This window comes from Nomia melanderi, unplaced genomic scaffold (genome assembly GCF_051020985.1).
Source record: "Nomia melanderi isolate GNS246 unplaced genomic scaffold, iyNomMela1 scaffold0313, whole genome shotgun sequence".
Lineage (NCBI taxonomy): Eukaryota > Metazoa > Arthropoda > Insecta > Hymenoptera > Halictidae > Nomia > Nomia melanderi.
This window is the reverse complement of record NW_027475428.1, coordinates 42,501-50,747: the sequence shown is the minus strand read 5'-3', so window position 1 is coordinate 50,747 and position 8,247 is coordinate 42,501. Positions and strand designations below refer to the sequence as shown.

General features: G+C 49.9%; 1 non-coding gene across 1 annotated transcript; it reads left to right on the top strand.

Moving 5' to 3' along the window:
* Positions 1–7,017: 7,017 nt before the first annotated feature.
* On the top strand, positions 7,018–7,172 carry LOC143176018 (5.8S ribosomal RNA). The gene has a single exon (XR_013000634.1). It is a non-coding gene; the product is annotated as a 5.8S ribosomal RNA (ribosomal RNA).
* Positions 7,173–8,247: the final 1,075 nt, after the last annotated feature.

Below are 8,247 nucleotides of genomic sequence, written 5' to 3'. Positions count from 1 at the left end.
AGAGGGACAGGCGGCTTCTAGCCGCACGAGATTGAGCAATAACAGGTCTGTGATGCCCTTAGATGTTCTGGGCCGCACGCGCGCTACACTGAAGGAATCAGCGTGTTTTCCCTGGCCGAAAGGCCCGGGTAACCCGCTGAACCTCCTTCGTGCTAGGGATTGGGGCTTGCAATTTTTCCCCATGAACGAGGAATTCCCAGTAAGCGCGAGTCATAAGCTCGCGTTGATTACGTCCCTGCCCTTTGTACACACCGCCCGTCGCTACTACCGATTGAATGATTTAGTGAGGTCTTCGGACTGGTGCGCGGCAATGTTGTTGCATTGCCGATGTTGCCGGGAAGATGACCAAACTTGATCATTTAGAGGAAGTAAAAGTCGTAACAAGGTTTCCGTAGGTGAACCTGCGGAAGGATCATTAACGAGCAAAATACACTACAAGAACTGACCGAAAGAAGGAAACATGAGAAATATAAAGAGTGGAGCGAAAGATAATATAAAAAGGAGCGAAAGATACATACATATATATATATAAGTGTACGAGTTCAATTTCTGCACACACTCGATACACAAGAGAAATAATATTATATATACAGAGGAGGAAGGAGCGATAAACGTGCAACAACGCTTCCTCGTGAAAAATACTTGAACGATCATGCACAGAGAGGTATCTCGATACCTGCTCTGCTGTATGACTAGACGGCTTACGCGCGGAGAGTTCATCTCCCGTCCGTCGGAAATTTCGAACGGCTTACGCGCGGAGAAATACACTTCTCCCGTCCGTCGAAATTTTTTTTTTTTACTTTGAACAAGGCGCATAGAGCCCGCCGAACCACGATTTCCGTGCGTCTTACATCTTTCGACGATGGGACGATCCACGCGAAGAGTTGTTTCGTGCTCGCGCGAGGTGCGATAGCGTCGATTCGCTTTTCTGTACGGGGAGAAATAGAACGATGAGTTGACTTATCGGGTCTTCGTTGGAATTACCGTCGCTGGCATTGTAAACTCCAGATGACCTTGTGATTCCTTCGTCGGGCACTGGTAAAGGGTGGCGATGATTCGTTCTATAATAGAAATACCCGTCGTAGCGATTCGGCCGAGACACCCGCCACGAAACACTCTCTCGTCGTGGAATCCCCGCGTCGGAGAGTAAAACGCGCGAAGGCTTACTATGAGAGAAGAAATAGTATATGCCGGTGGTTCGCGTGTGTAGGCTCTATACGAAATTGCGATTCAAGAGAGTAGGAAAAGACGCGATGAACCACGATTTCCGTGCGTCTTACGTCTCTCGACGATGGGACGATCCACGCGAAGAGTTGTTACGTGCTCGCGCGAGGTGCGATAGCGTCGATTCGCTTTTCTGTACGGGGAGAAATAGAACGATGAGCTGACTTATCGGGTCTTCGTTGGAATTACCGTCGCTGGCATTGTAAACTCCAGATGACCTTGTGATTCCTTCGTCGGGCACTGGTAAAGGGTGGCGATGATTCGTTCTATAATAGAAATACCCGTCGTAGCGTTTCGGCCTAGTCACCCGCCACGAAACACTCTCTCGTCGTGGAATCCCCGCGTCGGAGAGTAAAACGCCGAAGGCTTACTTATGAAACTTACGTCTCTCGACGATGGGACGATCCACGCGAAGAGTTGTTACGTGCACGCGTATGGTGCGATTGCGTCGATTCGCTTTTCTGTACGGGGAGCAATAGAACGTTGAGTTGACTTATCGGGTCTTCGTTGGAATTACCGTCGCTGGCATTGTAAACTCCAGATGACCTTGTGATTCCTTCGTCGGGCACTGGTAAAGGGTGGCGATGATGCGTTCTATAATAGAAATACCCGTCGTAGCGTTTCTTCCGAGTCAACCCGCTCACGAAACACTCTCTCGTCGTGGAATCCCCGCGTCGGAGAGTAAAACGCGAATTCATAGTATGGAAACTTACGTCTCTCGACGATGGGACGATCCACGCGAAGAGTTGTTACGTGCACGCGTATGGTGCGATTGCGTCGATTCGCTTTTCTGTACGGGGAGTAATAGAACGTTGAGTTGACTTATCGGGTCTTCGTTGGAATTACCGTCGCTGGCATTGTAAACTCCAGATGACCTTGTGATTCCTTCGTCGGGCACTGGTAAAGGGTGGCGATGATGCGTTCTATAATAGAAATACCCGTCGTAGCGTTTCTTCCGAGTCAACCCGCTCACGAAACTCTCTCTCGTCGTGGAATCCCCGCGTCGGAGAGTAAAACGCGAATTCATACTATGAAAACTTACGTCTCTCGACGATGGGACGATCCACGCGAAGAGTTGTTTACGTGCACGCGTATGGTGCGATTGCGTCGATTCGCTTTTCTGTACGGGGAGAAATAGAACGTTGAGTTGACTTATCGGGTCTTCGTTGGAATTACCGTCGCTGGCATTGTAAACTCCAGATGACCTTGTGATTCCTTCGTCGGGCACTGGTAAAGGGTGGCGATGATGCGTTCTATAATAGAAATACCCGTCGTAGCGTTTCTTCCGAGTCAACCCGCTCACGAAACTCTCTCTCTCGTCGTGGAATCCCCGCGTCGGAGAGTAAAACGCCGAAGGCTTACTATGAAACTTACGTCTCTCGACGATGGGACGATCCACGCGAAGAGTTGTTACGTGCACGCGTATGGTGCGATTGCGTCGATTCGCTTTTCTGTACGGGGAGTAATAGAACGTTGAGTTGACTTATCGGGTCTTCGTTGGAATTACCGTCGCTGGCATTGTAAACTCCAGATGACCTTGTGATTCCTTCGTCGGGCACTGGTAAAGGGTGGCGATGATTCGTTCTATAATAGAAATACCCGTCGTAGCGTTTCTTCCGAGTCAACCCGCTCACGAAACTCTCTCTCGTCGTGGAATCCCCGCGTCGGAGAGTAAAACGCGAATTCATAGTATGGAAACTTACGTCTCTCGACGATGGGACGATCCACGCGAAGAGTTGTTACGTGCACGCGTATGGTGCGATTGCGTCGATTCGCTTTTCTGTACGGGGAGCAATAGAACGTTGAGTTGACTTATCGGGTCTTCGTTGGAATTACCGTCGCTGGCATTGTAAACTCCAGATGACCTTGTGATTCCTTCGTCGGGCACTGGTAAAGGGTGGCGATGATTCGTTCTATAATAGAAATACCCGTCGTAGCGTTTCTTCCGAGTCAACCCGCTCACGAAACTCTCTCTCGTCGTGGAATCCCCGCGTCGGAGAGTAAAACGCGAATTCATACTATGAAAACTTACGTCTCTCGACGATGGGACGATCCACGCGAAGAGTTGTTTACGTGCACGCGTATGGTGCGATTGCGTCGATTCGCTTTTCTGTACGGGGAGAAATAGAACGTTGAGTTGACTTATCGGGTCTTCGTTGGAATTACCGTCGCTGGCATTGTAAACTCCAGATGACCTTGTGATTCCTTCGTCGGGCACTGGTAAAGGGTGGCGATGATGCGTTCTACAATAGAAATACCCGTCGTAGCGTTTCTTCCGAGTCAACCCGCTCACGAAACTCTCTCTCGTCGTGGAATCCCCGCGTCGGAGGGTAAAACGCGATATATAATAGTATATGCCAGTGGTTCGCGCGCGTCGTCTCTGAGATACGCGGTCGACAGAGTTCCGAAAACACGTGATGTGCCACGATTTCCGTGCGTCTTACATCTTTCGACGATGGGACGATCCACGCGAAGAGAACGTTCGTGCTTGCGTGAGGTGCAACAGCGTCGATTCGCTTTTCTGTACGGGGAGAAATAGAACGTTGAGTTGACTTATCGGGTCTTCGTTGGAATTACCGTCGCTGGCATTGTAAACTCCAGATGACCTTGTGATTCCTTCGTCGGGCACTGGTAAAGGGTGGCGATGATTCGTTCTATAATAGTAATACCCGTCGTAGCGTTTCGACCGATGTCACCCGCCACGAAAGTCTCTCTCGACGTGGAAACCCCGCGCCGAAGAGTAAACGCGAAGGCTTACCATACGAAAGAAAACGGTATTATACGCCTGTGGTATGTGCGTCTCGGCTCTGTGATACGCGATCGGCAGAGTTACAAAAAAACGTTGATGGGCCACGATTTCCGTGCGTCTTACATCTTTCGACGATGGGACGATCCACGCGAAGAGTAGTTACGTGCTCGCGCGAGGTGCGATAGCGTCGATTCGCTTTTCTGTACGGGGAGAAATAGAACGATGAGTTGACTTATCGGGTCTTCGTTGGAATTACCGTCGCTGGCATTGTAAACTCCAGATGACCTTGTGATTCCTTCGTCGGGCACTGGTAAAGGGTGGCGATGATTCGTTCTATAATAGAAATACCCGTCGTAGCGATTCGGCCGAGTCACCCGCCACGAAACTCTCTCTCGTCGTGGAATCCCCATGTCGGAGAGTAAAACGCGAAGGCTAACTATATAAGAAATATATAGTATTATTTATGCCTGTGGTTCTCCGTTTGCCCTACTCTCAGATACGCGACTCGGAGAGTTACGAATAATCGTGATGGACCACGATTTCTGTACGTCTTACATCTTTCGACGATGGGACGATCCACGCGAAGAGATCATTCCTGCTTGCGTGAGGTGCGATAGCGCCGATTCGCTTTTCTGTACGGGGAGAAATAGAACGATGAGTTGACTTATCGGGTCTTCGTTGGAATTACCGTCGCTGGCATTGTAAACTCCAGATGACCTTGTGATTCCTTCGTCGGGCACTGGTAAAGGGTGGCGATGATTCGTTCTATAATAGAAATACCCGTCGTAGCGATTCGGCCGTGTCACCCGCCACGAAAATCTCTCTCGTCGTGGAATCCCCGCGTCGTAGAGTAAACGCGAAGGCTTGCTATAGAAGACTATAGTTTATACGCCTGTGGTTCACCGGTTGCCTGCTCTCCGGGGTACGCGATCGCGCAGGAGTTACGGAAGAACTTGATGGGCCACGATCTCCAAGCGGCTATATCTTTCGACGATGGGACGATTCACGCGAAGAGAACGTTCGTGCATGCGTGAGGTGCGATAGCGTTGATTCGCTTGTCTGTACGGGGAGAAATAGAACGATGAGTTGACTTATCGGGTCTTCGTTGGAATTACCGTCGCTGGCATTGTAAACTCCAGATGACCTTGTGATTCCTTCGTCGGGCACTGGTAAAGGGTGGCGATGATTCGTTCTATAATAGAAATACCCGTCGTAGCGTTTCGACCGATGTCACCCGCCACGAAATTCTCTCTCGTCGTGGAATCCCCGCGTCGGAGAGTAACCGCCGAAGGCTTGCTATAGAAGACTATAGTTTATACGCCTGTGGTTCACCGGTTGCCGGCTCTCCGGGGCACGCGATCGCGCGAAGGTTACGGAGGGACGTGAAGCGCCCGAGCAATGAAACGTCCGCAGGAGGAAACGAGCAACCGCCGAACATTGTTTCGCGACGTTTCCATAATGTATTGTCGTTTCGCTCGCATCCCGCTTCTTTCCCCTAGTTTCCTCGACGCGTAGTTTCGCAGCCTTAGTGGACGAATCATTCTCGATTCGAGGAAAGATATGCAGTGGGGCGTGCAATGAGCCCGCCAGAGACCACGATCTCCAATGCGTCTTTACATCTTTGGACGATGGGACGATCCACGCGAAGAGAACGTTCGTGCTTGCGCGAGGTGCATTAGCGTCGATTCGCTTTTCTGTACGGGGAGAAATAGAACGATGAGTTGACTTATCGGGTCTTCGTTGGAATTACCGTCGCTGGCATTGTAAACTCCAGATGACCTTGTGATTCCTTCGTCGGGCACTGGTAAAGGGTGGCGATGATTCGTTCTATAATAGAAATACCCGTCGTAGCGATTCGGCCGAGTCACCCGCCACGAAACTGTCTCTCTTTCGTCGTGGAAACCCCGCGTCGGAGAGTAAAACGCGCGAAGGCTGTGACTGTAACATATATATATATATATACACAGTATACAATGCCTGTGGTTTTTGCGCGTGTCGGCTCTTCGGTATACGCGATCGGCCAGAGTTACGGAGGGACGGTGAAGCGCACGAGAAATTGAAACGGCCGCACGATTGGAACCGAGCAACCGTCGAACATTGTTTCGCGACGTTTCCATAATGCGTTTTCGTTTCGCTCGCATACCGCTTCTTTTCCCCTAGTCTCTGAGACGCGTTTTCGAGCCGTTCTTCTACTATCGATTCTCGTAGAGAGAAGGGACCGGGTAGTCTGGAAGTGGAACCCGCATCTTGCGTGTACCGTACACGGAATTGAGAGGACCGGCCGTGAAGCTCGTTTTAAAGCCGTGCGTCTGACACCCAACTCTTGCGCGCCAATTTCGCGGCAAGAGATAATATGGGACGAATGACCGGCAAAGAGCCAGCTGTGAAGTCTGTTTTTTTAATCGAATCCGTGGACGTGTGTATGCCGTAGCGTCGCTCGTCGTGTTCGTTCATGGTCGTTCCGAGAGAAAGAACGAAAGCGGTAACGAAGGGACCGGCCGTGAAGCTCGTTTTAAAGCCGCGCGTCTGACACCCAACTCTTGCGCGCCAATTTCGCGGCAAGAGATAACATGGGACGAATGACCGGCAAAGAGCCAGCTGTGAAGTCTTTTTTCATTATTTGCTTTCAATCGATCGATCGGTACGATTCGTGCAACGTTTCGCGCGATGCGACGCGAAAACATGCGCGCAACAATAGATGCGTCTGATCGGAAGAACGCGAGGGTCGACTGCACGCGATGGATTCAGTATCGGGTAGGATACAAAATATATCCCCGTCGTTTCCACGCGTGCGAGTCTTCTGCGTCTTTCGCGGGTTTTTGAATGCACTATACGCCCGGAACGTCGAGAAATATATACATATTACTTGAACGTTTTTCGTCTCGAAAGGCTTCGGTGTCGTCTCCAAGGCGACGCCTGAATCTCCTTCGCGCGCTGGTCGGAGATTCAGGTATCAACTTTTATCTTCTCTTTGAAAGAAGAGAGATATTAGGTCGAACAAGTGAGAATAAAATTATATATGTGAAATATAAAATTTATACGATTACCCTGAACGGTGGATCACTTGGCTCGTGGGTCGATGAAGAACGCAGCTAATTGCGCGTCAACGTGTGAACTGCAGGACACATGAACATCGACATTTCGAACGCACATTGCGGTCCACGGATACAATTCCTGGACCACGCCTGGCTGAGGGTCGTTTACGTACCATACACTGCTTGCGTAGCTCTGTCAAATCCCCGCCGTCGTTCACCTCTTCGGATCGAACGTTTTTTTACCGAAGGGCGCAAAGAACGTCTCTGAGTCGGGTTAAGAGAAGGATGCTACGTACGAGCGAACGATGGGTGTCTCGTCGGCGTTTGTCGCGGACACGCGAAAATTCTGTGAATTTCACGGACAGTGTACGTTCTAGTTGTTGCAAAACGATCGGAATCGTTTGTATGGACTCGCGTGAGTGTTCGCGGCGTCGTGCGTCGTTCAATTACGACCGCCCGCGGATACCGCTCCACTGCGATATGGATCTGAGCGACAACTTTTTCGGCTGTTCGTGAGATGAACGGTTTCGTGTGTTTAGAAAAATTTTTTTTCCCGCGCTCCCGACGTCACCTGAAATGATGCGTCAGAGGTGAAAGAAAATATTAAGAAGTCGAGAGAGAGAGACTACACACGTTTTATTCATATTTTGTATACCGTGCGTGAGACGGATGTGCACGACACGTCGTATGTCGGTATATTACCGACTGGCCCCAGGGAGATTGTTTTCTTCCTCTCTTACGAATGAGATGTACGTTTCGGAGGATCGTCGTTACCGAAACACACGGCAAAACGAGACTTCTCGCAGCAGAACCTTTATACACAATACACATCGACTCTTTTTACCCCGAGAGAGAGAGAAAAGGTGTATTTCTTTTTTTTATTTTTCGAATTCGACGCACGAACGCTTTGACGACTGGAGAAAAACACGGTGTGTGTTAAAATCGTGCGGGACGAGCATGCGTATTCGTAACGGGTCGAATAGTTCTTATTCCCCGTCGTCGCGTGTCCTCGCTGGACCACCACCGTGCGCTTCCGCCACGTTCAGTTGAATTTCGAAATATATATATATAAAAAGAATCACCATATACTCTCTTTCGGGAGGTGTATTTTTATCGGTTTCTGCTATAGAGAAGAGACGGAGATCGTGTTGTGAGGTGTAACGTTTCTGTATCCCCGTTTCGGAGGATCGTCGTTATCGGCGGAACACACGTCAAAACGAGACTTCTCGCAGAACCTTT